At 30.2% G+C, this 16,459-nt stretch overlaps 1 pseudogene; it reads left to right on the top strand.

Annotated features, from left to right (window-relative positions):
* Positions 1 to 13,065: 13,065 nt before the first annotated feature.
* LOC111030054 lies at positions 13,066 to 14,589 on the top strand (annotated as a pseudogene).
* Positions 14,590 to 16,459: the final 1,870 nt, after the last annotated feature.

Below are 16,459 nucleotides of genomic sequence, written 5' to 3'. Positions count from 1 at the left end.
TAATGTCTTTTTATTTCATTAAATAACTTTCAAAAATTGTTTGTTGGGGGTGACATCCAGTGTTTACAATTTTTAAATTTTTTTTTTTATTTTAGCTTTAAGTAACAACTAATGTAGCTCAACAATTATATAAGAAAAAAGTACATTTAAATTAATTAAAGAACATTGATATTAAATAATAAAGCCAGCATCCAAAAAAATTTAATAATACTTTTGATAGTGAAGATGCAATTAGTATTGAGAATGGAGCGGAGATAAAAGGGACAGTTAAAAGATCTAAGAGAATTAATTAAGACTAGACGTTCGGATATCAGAGCAGGGCAATCAAATAATATATGAGGTCTATCGCAAATACGCTCATCGAGATGAAGTGTACAGATAGGAGAATTGTTTAAACCAAGTTTGAACGAATGACTAGGTAATAGAGAATGACAATTTTTTAATTTATTTCAAAATTACAGTTAACCCTTTGAATGCGATTGGTATAAGTCCAGATAGTACGGTCCGCACAACTTGTTGCTACAGAAAAATACTACAAGTATATAACCTACAGTGATCTATAGTTTATTAAATCTTAAACTATTTAAAAAGAAAAAGTTTGATTAGATTCATGAAATAAAATATTTAATGTTATTACTTAATTGTAGGTTTTACGCAGTCAATTATCAATAACATAAAAACTTTAAAGAGTTAGTTTTCAGTTGTGGTAATTTTAAGATATACAAATGAGTATAAGCCAATTAGGCTGTTGCTTCATGAAAATTATGTATGGGGAAAGCACCCACAACATGGTCAATGGGGTAAATGCTACGTAAATTAATTATTAGTAGAGTTCTGATTTTCATAATTAAGCTCTAGAGATCTATGTACTAAAAAATATCAAAATTTGGCATAATATGCAGTCAATTGTGAAAATATGAAAGAAAAAAAATTTTAATCTACAGTAAAAAAATGCACAATTTTGATTTGATTTGATTATTAGTTTTTGGACATATGAAATAAAAATAAATTACCTTATAAATTTATGAGATATTAAAATAATTTAAAACAAATTAAACTACTCAATATTAAGTGCCTATACCTATATATAAAAATAATTTTTTTACTGAAATTTTTAAGTCAATATATTTTTTAAATTGTATTTGTTATTGTCCCAGTTAGTTATCTTTTCTTATATTTTCAGTTCCTATATTTTGAATTTTCGACTCCACGCAATATTAATTTATATCTTTTTTTAAAAAAAACTAAATCTGCTTCAATATGCAATACATTTTTTTAATTTTGTCAAGCAATAACTATAAATATGCAGTAATATGTAAAAAATTAATTTCATTAACTTCAAAGTTTTATGATTTGTGAAGATTATGAATAAATATCCAAAAATTGTGAAAAGGAAAAAAAACTGTTCCAAACAATTCTTAAATCTTGCCTTTTGGAACAAATATTTTGTGTAGCAAAATTGAAAATAGCAAAATGTCTATTGGAAATTTAGAACGAGTGGACTCTATTTCTCTATGGTGGACTCTTCAGAACAGATTAGAAAGAGAACAACGGACAACGGTCAGTGGACAGTGAGTTCGAACTGTTCTAGCTCTGGGCACGGGTGTCGGTGCAGTTGGTATGAATAGCGTAGGAGTGTTACCACTTGTTAAAAGACATGTGGCATGTGGACGCACTGCAGTCTGTACTATTGTGGCTCACCAGCACACTCCAGTACTCCACACTCATCTGCATTTGCTCGATTGTCGTCTTCCTGCTCGGTTCCTTGGTCTCGCCTTGTGCTGCTCGCCGGTTGCGCTTGCGGATCGGGCGATCGGCGCTGCCGTGGACCGTGGGCAACGGACTCGTCTGCCGCCCTGTTGGTTCGCGGTTCCGGATTGCCTGGTTCCTTTTAACCGTTACCGCTGAGCATGGGCTAGATGTCACCGTCCATGCGTCGCGTTCGCATATAAAATTCGCGACGCGTCGCCCGTCATCTCGATGTCCATTGTTCACAGAATGGCGGGCGGACGCACGCACGCATCTACGACTGTACGACCACAGTATATCGCTCATTAGCGAAGAACAATATTGCAGTCTGGTGGTCGCAACATGACGCCCAGCCATCGCTTCGACTAAAAACAACGTGAGTATCTTCGACAATTCGTCGTCCGGCGGCAATGTCGTCAACAATTTATAACCTTAAATCGATACGCGTGCAAGTGTAATAGGCGTCCCTCGTTTTAAGCTCTAATCTTCTATATCCTATCGAAAGCTCGTGACAACGCGACGATCAATCCGCCGGCAGAATTCGAACAATCGATGCCTACGCTTGGTTTTTTTTTGCAAAGCCTCGTGGTTTGCTTGACTCTTTTTGTCCATCGTCGTCTTGGCATCTTTTTTATTACAATGATTTGTTAACCGTTGCCAATCCGCCTGGTGTCGGGCCATCTGGTTTGTGGTCGTTTTCACTTTCAGGTTTTTCGTCCTCATGATTTGAGAACATTTTTTTTTTTTACACGAGGTCTAGGTACCCGACCACATTTCTTCTATTCGTCGACCAAAGACAGAATATACTTTTTGGACCTTCCGTTTATTCGAGTTTATCAGTTGCGGTTGGTCGATCCCTTACATATTTTGTTATTTTCCTGGTGTAATAAGATCTAAAGGTAATAGAATCCTTGTTAAATAATGCAGCAGATGTGGGCCTACACTGTCGACGATTAAATCGGCTGTCGCTAATCGGTATACAGCTATTCAAATTTTGTAAATACATTCATGCGATGAATCAGTTATTCACTTACTGATAATTAACGATCATGTGAAACATGGTGTAATGAGTTTATGTGTATTCTACGTATTGATCTATAGAAATTGTCCGCTCCCCAGCTTCCCGCTAAGTTGCTTATTAGTAGAGGACGTTTAGTGAGTGGTAAACTAATTTCCGAACTATCGTAACTACTATTTTGTTCGATTTAACAAAGCAGTATTGCAAGTTAGGAAACATCTATATTTATGACTTGAATTAAGTAGTTTTAATGAACTGTGAACAATCCTTGTGTGATGAGTGAAGTCTTCAAATTAGGATCTATCTTTAGGTGTAGGTATTTATTTAATCATCTAAAGAAACCGTCCACTCCCCAGCTTCCCACTAAGTTAATTACTAGTTGAGGACGTTTAGTGAGTGGTAAAACAATTTCCAAATTATCGTAACTACCATTTTGTACACGCTAACAAAGTAGTACTGCAATTTTGGAAACATTAACATTTATGATTATAGTAAAACTAAGTAAAATTAGAGAAAATAAATAATTTCTTTATATCTGTAGGTACCTAATTTATTATCTATGTCAAGAAATTATCCACTCCCCAGCTTCCCGCCAAGTTATCTGCTAGTTGAGGACGTTTAGTGAGTGGTAAAACAATTTCCAAGTTATCGTAACTACTATTTTGTACATACTAACAAAGTAGTACTGCAATTTTGGAAACATTTATGTTCATGATGTGAATTTCGTAGGTATTTCTACTTATAAATATATTCAATGGATTTCTTGTATAATTTATGAATTATATCAAATTAATTTTTATCTATATGTGTCCCTTTAGTGACCTACATATTATTTAAAGAAATTTTCCACTCCCCAGCTTCCCGCTAAATTTCTTATTAGTAGAGGACGTTTAGTGAGTGGTAAACTAATTTCCGAATTATTGTAACTACTGTCTTGTTCAATATAACAAAATAGTATTGCAAGTTAGGAAACATCTATATTTATGACTTCAATTAAGTGGTTTTAATTAACAGTTAACAATTGATGTGATGAGTGAGGTCGTCAGATTACTGTCTATGTCTAGCCATTTAATTATGTAAACAACCTGTCCACTCCCCAGCTTCCCACTAGGCTAATTACTAGTAGAGGACGTTTAGTGAGTGGTAAAATAATTTCCAAATTATTGTAACTACCATTTTGTACAATCTTACAAAGTAGTACTGCAACTTAGAAAACATTTAAATTTCAAATTCCAGAAATTAATTGGTAATTTTCTATTAATTTAATGACACACAGATGTAACTAAAACATTAATATTATGTATAATTTAATTTGCTATTATAAATTACTTACCAAAAACTAATTGTGAGGTAGTTGCCTCCTATCTTAAGTACTTTAATTAAAATATACATATTACATATGTTTTCAGTTAAAATTCTATTTGGTGTTATTAACACTCAACCAAATCCATTCATAATTTTCAGTTACATATTTCGTAACATGTTATCAATGATCATACTTTGTGCTCCAGATATGGCTCTATTGAAAAGTAAGAAAAATGTCACTCACAGCAAATTACATTTAACCTTCTTTACTCGTATATATATATATATTTAAATGGTAACAATTTATATAGGTCATTCCTACAATATTATTACATATTAATTTATTAAATATGTTTATTTTTTATTTAGTTCTTGAAATATTTATATTTTGGATAATAATTATTTATTAAGTCCCTTGAGATGTCCTCTATAATATTTTCATGGGTCAGCCTTGGTAGTAGGGCCCTTCAGGCCACTGCCAATCTGTGATCATCAATCATGAATATTTAAAATACATGTCTGTAATAATTCGGCCATAGAGACACTGCTTTATTATTTATCATGCTATTCAGAACATATTAACAGAAATGTCTTAGCTGTTGGTTTTTGCTTCCCTCGGTTTTTCGTATACATTTATAGTCCAGTTTATGTTATCCGTATCTACATGGTATGTGTCACCAGATTAGAAATGTAGGTGGTGGTAGAGAACGTATTAAAAAATAGTTATTTTCAATGTATGTAAGCATGTTTTGATATTAAAAGATACTTTTACAATCCATACTCTTATCTGTGTAACAATGTAATCACTATTGTTTATCGCCATTCTGTGTACACTGTAGTGGTCTGGCGACTACATGTGTCGTTGCGAGGAATATGATGAGGTGTATTTAATTAATATGCGGCGCTTGAGGTATGAGGTTGTATTTATTATTATTTAAGAATAGAAAACAAATGTAATTTAAAATTGCGATTTGAATAGTCTGTGCTAGAATACTTGTCACAAGGTATTATTCAGAGTGTTCAGAAAAATATCGAGTTGAATCAAATATTTTTCTAAGTTCAAATAATAAACTGCTCGAAATTTTTCCAAGTCCAAATAATACAATCAAAAGACTGACTAGCGTGAAGGCGCTCTGGCTCATCTGGCAAATCACATCTGAATATGGGCTGTTTGGGGGTCTCCATAGGCCTACCCTCTATTCTCCTAGCCCCCATGATACAAGTATCATTCCCATGGATGCCAGTGCCGGCTATCGTTCCGGGAAATACTAACGACCCACGCCCCGATACGACTTTCCTGAGTGCGCATCCTGGATGATGCCGTGTGTATAGTCAAATATTTATTGTGTTCTTCGAGATTATTATGCACTGATGAATTATTAATCATAAGCTTAGCTAAGTATTATTACAGTATTTCCAGGAAAAAAATAAACTCTGTTTAAATACAATAATGATAATTGCTTATAATCTTCACACCATCGCATCCCTCATATATTGTGTAGAACTTGTAACTGGTCTATACGCCTGTTGTTACCCCGGAAGTACCTTTAAGGCGTGACACTGGAAGCCAGTAGCAACACAAGACTTGTAAATTGCACCATTAAAAACCTTTAATTATACTTATTAATTTTCCACGTATCTAATTTTTAATTTATGTTGAAGGTTTTATTAATATCTTAATAATTTATGTATCAACTAATATAAATGCCTTCATACTTGAATTTAATATTTGTGTTATTTGGTTTGATTTTTAGTTTGTTCTTTAACACGCAAAATGTCAACTTATCATGTGGTAACAGTAGTTTGGAAGGATGAAGAAATAGTACATACAAAACAGTCTTCTTTATTACTCAGAATGAAGTTTTGCATATTTAAGTAAGTATATCAATATTTGTGTTAAAATAACCATACATCTAATGTACTCTGTAAGATCTAAAATTTATCATTAGGTACAATTTTTTCTTGGTATATAATGTTATTGTTTTCCTTAAGGACTTGAATCTTAATTTAGTACTTAATTAAACTGAGTTATTTGGCTTCATTCTATAGGATTAGTTGTTTTCAGCTGACCTACAACTTCAAATATTATGTTTTATGGTTTGTTTCAATATAAAAAGTTTACTATGATGAAAATTTCAGGCTCCCTCATCTGAGAGAACCCAAAAATTATACAATGCAGAAATATTACCACTTTTCTGAGTAAACTGCTATACTGCTAACAATTTTATTGGTTTACTTCTAAAAATATTCATAATTTTTTATGATTAGAATACAATTTGCTATGATGAAAATGTCAGGCTCCCTCATCTGAGAGAACCCAAAAATAAATAATGCAGAATCCATACCACTTTTCTGAGTGAATGTAGTACTATAATTAGTTAAGTTTTTAATGTATTTCTTAGAAAAGGTATAATTATTTACTATGATGAAAATTTCAGGCTCCCTCATCTGAGAGAACCCATAATTTAGTAATGCAGAATTAACCATTTTCTGAGTTATTCAATAATTATTTTACCAAGCTGTATTAAATATACCTATAAAATATTAACTTAAATTTCTCAATGATGACTTAAACAGGCTCCCTCTTCTGAGTTAATCTGTTAAAAGATTTTCTGCGGAAAACTGCTGTAATGTCTGATGTACTAATTTTTTAGTTATTTGTCTATTCATTAAAAAAAAAATGCAATTTATATTTATAACTAGTAATTTTTATATGAAAAGTATTATTGTTGAGAGAATGTAAGCACACTATTTGTTTTCTCCCATACGCAATATAACAAATTGACATTTAGCAGAACCAACTCGTGTGTAATTCCTTTTAATATTAGAGCGAATTCCCCGATTTTCAAACTTTAAGTTGGGAACATTATCTGTGTGTTACTGTGCCTGCTATTTTAATATTTATGTAAGTTATGAGTGTGTAAATTATTACAATTTAAAATAGTGATACGGAATATCAATTGTTAGTAACACACTTGTTTTCTATAATCCATTCGCAAATATGAAGGGTGTCTGCAGCTGTTTTGTATTTTGGATTGACTTGACTACATTTGTGTATTGATACTTTTGACTCAGGGAAAAGATAAAAATAGTATTGCCTGATGACCCTCAGCATATCTAAAAACTAGGGGCCAATACAAAATAATTTTTCTCCTTTGTTGGCAGTATGTGGTGACCTCAAAATGTAAATTATCCACTCTTTAATTTTGAGGCGGGTGGTAATTAAATCAAACAAAGAACTCAAATTTAAAAGTTTTGATTTAAAATAAAATGTGCCTATGTTATAGAGTTAAAGTATAATATTGTAATTATAATTATTTATTTATTTGAGGTATAAAGTAAAAAAATGTATTCATTTTATTCTATATCTAACTATTAATTATTATAATGTACTCTTTGAGGGTTGACTTCTTCCTAATCAAGTTTATTGTTTTGTAATTGAAATGTTGGTGTCCATAGCCTAGCTTCCTCGAAACAAAAGAAATACTCTGTGGTGTGCGGGGTAAACTAGATATTTTCCCTAGGTTATTCTAAAATGAATCTAATAAATACAGAGTCCGATTAGGTATAATATTACCCAATCAAAATTAAAAATTAAAAAAGATTAAAAAATTGTGTACCTGCATATTTATCATAGATTTAACCATTTTTTTGACTAGCTTGTCAATATTAATTCAGCTAGTGTTTAATTTATATTTTAAGAAACTAATTAAAATATTTGTGATTTTGTAGATCAAATTATTCTGTCAAGGAGTCGATCCATGGTTTACCATATAAATATCCAAACCTACATTCAATGTAAACAATTTAAGAGTTTATAGGTATTTTTATTGTCTTCTATAATTTATTTGTAACAAAGCCTGATTAATGTATAATTATGTTTTTTCAGGTCAAAATCTTAATACATAGTTTCAAGATAGTACTATCATCCATATTTTCTTAGTTAACAATCAACATTAAGTATTCTTATCTGGCGGCACACTCACATAAGCACTGTAGCAAGTTGTCCTCGAAAACGACTGCTTAACTTAATGTCTTCAGGAACACCGACTGATCAAACTTATTTGTGTATCATCAATGTAAGTAGAAAAGAAGCAAATATTATTCAATGATGCATCTGTAAAAGTCAAATGATCCTTTATCTTATATAAATTATTAGTAAAATGTATGAGTCCTGATTGTCATTAACAATAAGATAAATAATATTAATATTTAATTTCCTTTTCTATTTTTACTATTGTTACTAGTGATAATGTTTAATTCATGGTTAACTACTACTTAACTGTTTTCAAAAATATATAAATAAATATTGACCAAGGAAGAAAGTGTATCAAAAATAAATATTAAATTGCAGTTTATTACATTATTTAATCAAATTAAGTATTTCTCATTTATCCTTTAGTTTTTAATTTTTATTTATTTGTTATAAATTTTATTTTCAAAGAGAACTGTGATACTTTGTTTTAATTAAACCCATTATTAAAATTCCAATATTTTCCTCACCAGTTAAGTTAGGTTTAATCCAAAAATACTAAAAAAAAAAAAAACATTGAATAATAAGTTATTGTTGTATCTAACGAAACCATGTCAAAATTACCTTGTAAATAATAATTAATGAAAAACAGTTATTCTTTAAAAAAAATTCTTACTATAATAAAATTAAGGTGTACGTTCTCACTAAATTTAATTTTGAACATTACTTTACTAACAGTGTTTTAATTGTTTTGACATAGTTTCGTTAGATAGTTAAGTTAAGAAGGAAAAATCCTAGAAAAAACTAGGTAAAATCAAGTATCGTGTTTGACTTAGAGTCAACTTCACAGTATTAACTTATGGTTTAACATGAAGTTGCAGTAAGTGTATATATTTTAATGGTTAAGGTTTCATTTTTAATTATTATAGATTAAATAAAGATATGTTTGTCATCTCAAAAATAAATAATTAGGTTTTAATACTTGAAATAAAGATAAAGTACATTAAATATGAACATATTTCCATATTATATATTTATGCTAATATGTATATTATGCCTCAATGTTAGAATTTATTTGTTTTCAATCAGTTTTTCGGATATCTCAATATCTTACTTAAATTTATAAATCTTGAATAATATTTTTGTATTATCTATGGCTTTTATTAATTTTAAAATGTTTGAACTATTTTAAATTATTTTAACTAAAATTCAATAAAACAATTCAAAATTAATTTTCTAATAAGTAGACTATTTTAAATTGGTGTAACTATATCCTAGTGTTTTTGTAACTAACAATTTTTTTTTTTAAGCTTCGGCAACTGAGGCCATTAGCTGCATTCCCTGCAGTGGTTATAAAACTGAAAGTATAAATTAACTTGTTTCCCGTGAAACATGAACTAACAAATATTTATTAATATTAATGTTCAATTACTTCAATGTGATTAAATCATCTTTCATCGTATAAATGTTCAATTGTTGTAAATAGGTAGGTGCTTAATACTAATTTTTTTTAAGTAATAATATTCTAAATTGAAACACTACTGCCATATATAAAATAAAACGTTGTCACTTAATAAAGTAATACATGGATCGTATACAAAAAAGTTAACATTTAAATCTTACATTTGAGTTAAACAATTACCTATCTAGGATACATACCAATTTAAATATTATACTGCAAAATGATTTCATTTTATTCCTATTTGGACTATAAAAAATTATATTACTATAATGTCGTTACCTCTTTTAGTTATTATTGTTATTATATAAGTGAATACTTAAAATAAGGCCAATGACCGGTTGAATTAGATAACATGTTAAACATTGTTAATTAAGACATTTTTGCATGTTGTAAGTGTAAATAATATTTATATAATTATGTAAACGTTTATTTCAATCATTGATTTAACGTAAAGAAACTCAAAAGTAATTAAAGTAGCTTAGATATCATGTTCCAAATTGTTCATCAAGACATTTTGACATGTTGTAAGTGTAATTCATTTTGTATTTTTAAGCTATTATTAAGGTCAGTCATTTATTTGACGCAAAGGAAAAACATACTTTTTTTAATAGATATCATGTTCTAAATTGTTATTTAAGACGTTTGACATGTTGTAAGTGTAAATATTTTTCATTTTAAGTTAAGTTTAATCAAAATATAGAGGGGCGCATACATAATCTAGATATCATGTTATAAATTGTTTATTAAGACATTTTTTCATGTTGTAGGTGTAAATAATTCTTGTATTGTTAAGTTATTACTAAGTGGCATCATTAGTTTGGCCATCTGATCAACTGAAACTGAATTAGAAAACATGTTAATTTTGTTAACCAAGACATTTTAACATGTTGTAAGTGTAAATAATTTTTGTATTTTTAAGATAATGTTAAGCTAGTATTAAGATCAGTGATTTATTTTAGACAATGGAGACCCTACATAGATATCATGTTCTAAATTGTTAGTTGAAACGTTTGACATGTAATAAGTGTAAATATTTTTAATATTAAGTTATAAAAAAAATAATATTATTCCACACTAATAATATTATTTTTTTTTAAATGTGTCAAGAAAGCGAATAGATAACATGTTCATTATTGTTAATCAAGACAAATGGCACGTTGTAAGTGTAAATAAATCTTTTAATTATGAAGTTGATATTTAATAAAAAATATTTTATTCTAAATATGTTTAAGTAATAATAGGAAATAAAATTTCTGAATCTTAGTATTTGGATGTCATAGTTGACACGAAAAAATTTAATATTCCAAATGAGTTTTTAGTAATTTTTCCTATACTGTGGCTGCGTCAATTGTGAATTAGAGTACAAGATTGAAGAATGTGTCAAGACGTTTTCATCTTGTCGTAAGTTAGATTTAAATTAATTTTAGATTAATTGATGGTCTAAGTTCACTCCCAAGCATTAGAATACAAATTCATGAACGTTTCTGTACGTCCAGATTTTGTTGTAAGTGTACATAATATTTAAATATAATTTTTATAAGTTAGTGGCTCCATATTACATGCCTTAATTATATTTATCCAATTTTATATTAAATCAAGTTTAAATTTTAATAATATTTCTATATCAAATAGTATTTGTACACAATATAAAGTCATTGTGATTCCTTCATCTTCTAAAATCCGATTCAATCTTAATACTTTTTTCAAATTTCATTGTATCTTTGTAGTTTTTACATTGACTATAAGTTGCTTGTGTGAGTAATAGTTATATTTATATGAATGGTTTTAAGTGATATTTAATAATTATAACTCAACATTAATTTGGTCTTATGACCTTATTTCCCAATACTGGTGAAGGATGTGTTTAAATTATTATTATTATTATCATATATATAATTCTAAAATGTATTCCTTCTTTCTTTTAGTAAGTATCTTTTTTTCTGCAGTTAACAATACTTGTAACTCAACACTATTATCGTGTAGGTGTATTATTTTTTATATATTATTATTATATAGGTATATTATAATAGAATCACCAACATAACTTTTAATATTTCAGCAATTTTAACTGTATAACACCTTTTGACTCATGATAAATGGAGTTTTCTGGTTTATTTTGCCTTGATCTGACATTAAATTAATTTTTTTTTTTTTGAACCAAATTAATTCTATATATAATACAGTAAAAAAAAATATTTTAAAGAGTTATAATATGTTAATATTACGTTGGTCAATTTTTAACAGTAATGTATTCAATTGCTTTAATGAAGTATAATAGTCAGGTTGATTTAAATTAAGCTATTTTTTTAAAAACTATGTGTACTATTTTTTGTTACTTGTGTTACGATAATTTACTGTATATGTTAAAATTAAACCTTTTGAATCTTAAATGTTATAAAACCCATTTGGTAATTTTAAGGTGAATCTAATATTATACCTACAATATACTGTTAATCAGAATAGCTTACCTAATTTGGATTGTACAAAATGAAACAAATTATGTAATTCGTTTTGAAAATAGATGTCTTTAAATAAAAATTTATTAAAACTTCAATATTTGTTGTACTTTTTATTTTCAAAACATGGTTTCCAGATTTTTTTCTTCTAAATAGTTTTTAAATCTGCTATGCAATTTTTTGAAAACAATTCATTGCAATACATTGATCAATTCATAATGTATGAGAAGATGTACCTATTTTCATACATTTGAGCTGATTTTGTCTCAAGTTTATGTACTAAAAACGCGTTGGCTCCAACAAGCCAACACTAATCTACTCTTTATAGTGAATGGACAACAAAAATGACTATCGTAACGATTGTTATTATATATAATAACTAGCTGAACTGCCCGAAAAAAAATCGTGGTTCTAACTTGTGGAAGTAATGGCTTTTAAGTGTAAATTATAATATACATACAACAACTTACATGATTTACTAAATGGTATAGTAAAAACTTTTGAAACCAAACAAGTCCTAGGCCTAGTAGCCCTAGATTTAGCAAAAGCGTATGACACCACATGGCGTCCACGCATAATACAAAAACTACACAAAATACTGTGCGAAGGTAACATGCTTAACTTTATTAAAAACTTTTTATTGGACAGAACCTTCCAGGTTAAAGTCAATGGCCACCTCTCTCAGGTATTCAAACAAGAAAATGGTGTGCCTCAGGGCTCCACTTTATCCGTCTCATTATTTCTAGTTGCAATCAACGACCTTTGTGAAGAAATCAAATTCCTCGTGAAATCATCACTTTTCGCAGATGACTTAAATATATGGTGCTGCGGTAAAAACACCCAAAATATACAACCCGTATTACAAGACTCACTCTTATCTCTAGAAAAATGGTCAACAAAATCCGGTTACCGTTTCTCTGCCCCAAAATCTCAGAGCATCATCTTCACCCAAAGAAAAAGTATCAGACATTAGACATTAAACATAAAAATAAACAATACTCCTATACACAACACAAGACTTAAAAATATTAGGAATCATATTCGACACAAGAAATAATTGGTGCGCCCACCTGAAAGAACTTAGAAAAGCAACAATAACAAGAATAAACATTCTCAAGATGTTGGCTCACACCTCTTGGGGCGCAAATTCGTCCTCTCTCAAAATGATATACAAATCCCTCATACTTTCAAAACTAGAATATGGATCCTTCCTCTTCATAAATGCGAGACCTTCGAACCTAAAAATGATCGAAACAGTGCATAATTCCGGCCTAAGGTTAGTCTCTGGAGCATTTCGTTCGAGCCCAATCCCCAGCCTACTTAACATTACTCAAACCCCTCCAATCTGCCTAATAAGGAAAAAGAATGCCATGCTTCTAGCCGCCAGGCTTACACAAAACAACCTCCCCACACATCAAGGTATTAATAACCTCCTTCAAAACACAAATATTGATATTTCCGGAATTATAAGACATGAATGTCCCTCCATTCCCCCGTGGATCATGGATTTCAATATAAACATCACATTATTTTCACTCCCCAAAGCATCTACTTTACCCAGCGTATACAGAAAAGAATTTCTCTCACTCTCGGAAAATCACCAAGAGTATACTAAGTTTTTCACCGACGGCTCTAAAACAAACTTGGGTGTAGGAGCAGCAGTGGTATATAACGAAACAAAACAAATGTTCAAGCTACCAGATTTCTGCTCAGTCTTTACAGCCGAAGCGACTGCGATTTCCCTAGCTCTCGACATAATATATGAAAATAGAACGAATAAAGCCATAATCTTTAGCGACTCTCTCAGCACCTTAACCAGTATTCTAAATATTCACCAACCCAACAGTATATCCGGCAAAATCCACAACCAGATACACCTCCTCAAAACCAATGCACAGACCATCATTTTCTGTTGGGTACCTAGCCACGTCGGAATCCGAGGTAATGAATTAGCTGATACATTTGCCAAAGAAGCCATCTCCTCCCACCTCTCCCGCCAAATCCACACCTGTACTTTTCAAGACCTCAAAACCACCCTTGGCAACCACATTCTAACACAATGGCAGTTCCTATGGTCAACTCTCTACACCAAGCTTAATAAAATAAAACCCACAGTCTCCCCATGGCCATTCTTCTTATTACCCAGACGCCAGGAAGTATAATCTTAAACAGACTACGGATAGGCCACACATGGGTGACTCATAAACACCTTATGGACAGATCTGAACCCGAACATTGCCAAACTTGCGGTGAAACTTCTACGGTTGAACACATAATATGCCACTGCCGTAAATTCGCCGACATCAGAACCAACCTCAACATACCAGACAACCTGGAAGAAGCCCCTTAGTCCACAGTCAACCAATATAAAACGGGTGGTGGTAAACTCTCCCGGGTTAATATTATGTTTACCTGAAGTAAATGTGTAAACTCTCCCGGGTCAACTTTATAGTTACCTGTAGGAAGTATGTAAGCTCTCCCGAGTTGTTTTAAATGTTATTGCTACACTACGAGTTGGCTACACTGCAGAGATTGTGATTGACTATTTTTAATAGAAACTTAAATGTATATGAGATTTTTTGAAATTTTATTTTTTATTGTATTTTGACTATAATATCATGTTCATAGCAGCTAAAGACATTAATTTATATTGTTATTATTATTATTATATATGATTGACTATTTTTAAACGCAACTTAAATGTATATTATATTTATTTTATGATTTTTACTAGACCCGGGAGAGTTTACATGTTCTCTTCAGGTAGTACTAAACTAGACCCGGGAGAGTTTACACGTTTTCGTCAGGTAGTACTGGAGTAGACCCGGGAGAGTTTACACGTTTTCGTCAGGTAGTACTGGAGTAGACCCGGGAGAGTTTACAATCGCCCTATAAAACAAATAATTAATTATTTAAAATTAACGAGATTATATCACCTAATATAGCCTAGATATACTTCAAACATACCACTTATAATTATGTATCCATTTATCTATTTATTTTTATTGTAATTTTCTTATCATATTACTATGTACATATTATTATTAATGTCTTATATTTTTGTTAAAATATACTAATGTCTTAATGTTCTAATGCCAATAACCTTTGTTGTTGCGGCTTAAATAAATAAAAAAAAAAATATAATATATTTTAATTAATAGCCACGTGAGGCTCGCTTGTCATTATGCGCGCAGTTGCATCCAAAAACCGCACATTTTGACCCTAAAAAGCTAAAAAGGTCGACAGCCAAAACCCGCACAACTTATCGGTCATTGTATAACAAATTACCGGACATTTATATTGGGTTAAAACCGCACACTATTTTTAGTGAAATTAGTGAAAAGATAAGATTATAGGATATGTACTATTTAATAATCAAGTATTTAGTTGTCACTCGTTATTAGTCGGTCTCGATTCGGTTAGTGTTGTACCTACGTTTAAAATATAATAAAATAATAATATAATATAATATAATTTAGTGTTAAAACGTTAATATCTTAAATTTTTATAATGGATTTTAAAATTATTGAAAGTTACAAATGGGGCAAGTGCTTATTACTTGACGATTTTAAATACCGAAAATTTAGAGTCAATATTAGTGGAAATGTGGTTTGGCGATGTTATATTAAAAATTGTACATCTACGGTTACAACATGCAGTCAATTGAAGAATATACTAAAAATTAATATTACAGGTATTACAGTTTTAAATATATACGTTTTTTTTGATGAACTGAGATTATAAATATGAATTATTGATTTAAATTATGAATTATATGTATACATATGCGTTTTTTGTTAATCGACCTTTTTGGGGTCAAAACCATAACTCTGCGGTTTTTGGACACGACAATTTTTAAAATTGTGCGGTTTTAACCTACCAAAAGTGTGCGGTTTTTGGAGTCAACGATGCGAGGAGTATATGTTCAGGTGCCTACCTTCGCTAGGCAATCCTACCTGCTGCAAATTTCGAATTCTGCTAGGCGCGTACGTAAGTGTATAACTTATTCTAAAGTTTCAGTTTTATCAAGTTTGTTGTTTTTACTTAATCCAACCTATAGTTGATTGTATACAATCTGTTGGTTTTTGGTATAGCTGTTTAACCTGAAGTCATCGTCATTCGAATAAAAATGATCAATTGATACATTATTATTATTTTTCTAAATCTATATTTGTACACCTATTTTTTTTAACGATGGTACTGTAATTAAAATTTGTCAAACATTTGAATACATAAAAAAAATGAATTTCTTCTATTATAATTGTAATCTGCAACCAATGACGACCATTAAACAAAAAAAGTTTCGATTTAAACTTTAATATACCTGTTAGACCACCTCTTCATTCAAAGTCCCTTATTGCACACACCTAGAGTCCTAGACTATAATACAAACAAACCCTGAAAATTTAAAGTTTGGTTATTAAACTAGGTTGTGTGTATTATGAATCAGACTGCAGATTTTTTCTAAATGTATAATATGTAATATTCATACCCCC

The sequence above is a fragment of the Myzus persicae genome, unplaced genomic scaffold, assembly GCF_001856785.1.
Source record: "Myzus persicae strain clone G006 unplaced genomic scaffold, MPER_G0061.0, whole genome shotgun sequence".
Taxonomy (NCBI): Eukaryota; Metazoa; Arthropoda; class Insecta; order Hemiptera; family Aphididae; genus Myzus; species Myzus persicae.
The sequence above is the reverse complement of the archived record's forward strand: the minus strand, read 5'-3'. Positions and strand labels throughout refer to the sequence as shown.